Source organism: Ciona robusta, unplaced genomic scaffold (genome assembly GCF_009617815.1).
Source record: "Ciona robusta unplaced genomic scaffold, ASM961781v2 AP042761.1".
Classification (NCBI taxonomy): Eukaryota; Metazoa; Chordata; class Ascidiacea; order Phlebobranchia; family Cionidae; genus Ciona; species Ciona robusta.
The window spans coordinates 27,993-30,000 of NW_028323140.1; the positions used below are offsets into that span (position 1 = coordinate 27,993).

Here is a 2,008-nt window from a genome sequence, read left to right on the forward strand (position 1 = left end):
CTGTTCGCCCCCGGCCGTTGTAGAATTGCGCCGGGCTTCCCGAGCTCTCTGCGGGGTGCCGAGGTGCCCCTTGCCGCGGAGCCAGCGCAGGAGGTCGATCCCCGCGGGTGGCCTGCGCGGCTGTCGGGCTCCACTGCGGGAGGTGGTGTAGGTGCTTGGAGCGCAGCGGGTCGATCCACGGGACGGCGCAGCAGGCGCCGACGACCGCAAAGCGCGCCGCCGAAGCGGCGATAGTTAATATCCTGCGACCCTGAGGCGGGCGTGGCCCCGGGATTAACCCGAGGCCGCAATTCGCGTTCAGATCGTCAATGCTCAATGTGTTCTGCAATTCACACTAATTCACGCAGCTAGCTGCGTCCTTCATCGACTCGCGAGCCGAGTGATCCACCGCCAAGAGCCTTCTCACCTTGTCAATACGCAATCGCCGTCCTCACAACGCGCTTTCGCGACCTGTTCATAACATTTCCGCCGAGCGGACGACCCGCGAAGGCCGCCACTTGAAGCCGTTCGACACCCGGACGGTACTAGACTTGTGCCTTTCCAATCGTATGCGAACCTTCGTCCGGGGGTTAACCCGGCCCCGCCGTCGCCATGCGTGGGAGCCTTGCCTCCGTACATTCAAGTACCTTCTTACGATAATGATCCTTCCGCAGGTTCACCTACGGAAACCTTGTTACGACTTTTACTTCCTCTAAATGATCAAGTTAGATCGTCTTCTCGGACGCCGGCGCGGCCGTTGCCGACCGCGCCGGGTCCAATCGGAGGACCTCACTAAACCATTCAATCGGTAGTAGCGACGGGCGGTGTGTACAAAGGGCAGGGACGTAATCAACGCGAGCTAATGACTCGCGCTTACTGGGAATTCCTCGTTCAAGGGAAATAATTGCAATTCCCTATCCCTATCACGACCGGGGTTCAACGGGTTTCCCGGACCTTTCGGCCAAGGAAGAGACACGCTGATCCGGTCAGTGTAGCGCGCGTGCGGCCCCGAACATCTAAGGGCATCACAGACCTGTTATTGCTCAATCTCGTGTGGCTAAACGCCACTAGTCCCTCTAAGAAGTTAGACGCCGACCGGGAGGGTCGCGTAACTATTTAGCAAGCCAGAGTCTCGTTCGTTATCGGAATTAACCAGACAAATCGCTCCACCAACTAAGAACGGCCATGCACCACCACCCACAGAATCAAGAAAGAGCTCTCAATCTGTCAATCCTCACTGTGTCCGGGCCGGGTGAGATTTCCCGTGTTGAGTCAAATTAAGCCGCAGGCTCCACTCCTGGTGGTGCCCTTCCGTCAATTCCTTTAAGTTTCAGCTTTGCAACCATACTTCCCCCGGAACCCAAAGACTTTGGTTTCCCGCAAGCTGCCGGGGAGGTCGTCAAATTAACGCTCCCCGATCGCTAGTTGGCATCGTTTATAGTCAGAACTAGGACGGTATCTGATCGTCTTCGAACCTCTGACTTTCGCTCTTGATTAAAGAAAACATTCTTGGCAAATGCTTTCGCAGTCGTTCGTCTTGCGCCGATCCAAGAATTTCACCTCTAACGGCACAGTACGAATGCCCCCGTCTGTCCCTCTTAATCATTACCTCGCGCTCCGAAAACCAACAAAATAGAACCGAGGTCCTATTCCATTATTCCATGCACCATTATTCAGGCTCGAGAGCCTGCTTTGAACACTCTAATTTTTTCAAAGTAAACTTTCCGGCCGCCGCCGACACTCAGTCAAGAGCACCGCCGGAGAACCGGACGTAAGGCCGGGTCGACCAGTACACGCCTCGCGACGGACCGACCGCCCGCGCCCAAAATCCAACTACGAGCTTTTCAACCGCAACAACTTAAATATATACTTTTGGAGCTGGAATTACCGCGGCTGCTGGCACCAGACTTGCCCTCCAATGGATACTCGTTAAAGCTTTTAAAGTGTACTCATTCCAATTACAGGGCCTCGAATGAGTCCTGCATTGTTATTTTTCGTCACTACCTCCCCGCGTCGGGAATGGGTAATT

At 55.3% G+C, this 2,008-nt stretch overlaps 2 non-coding genes across 2 annotated transcripts in view; both read right to left on the bottom strand.

The window, feature by feature from the left end:
* Window positions 1-245: 245 nt before the first annotated feature.
* On the bottom strand, window positions 246-399 carry LOC149722754 (5.8S ribosomal RNA). Its single transcript, XR_016387186.1, has one exon. It is a non-coding gene; the product is annotated as a 5.8S ribosomal RNA (ribosomal RNA).
* A 237-nt stretch (window positions 400-636) lies between these two features.
* Window positions 637-2,008, bottom strand: part of LOC149722755 (small subunit ribosomal RNA) — a 1,812-nt gene continuing 440 nt past the window's right edge. The window contains exon 1 of the ribosomal RNA XR_016387180.1: window positions 637-2,008. This exon is cut by the window's right edge and continues 440 nt beyond it. This is a non-coding gene — a ribosomal RNA (small subunit ribosomal RNA).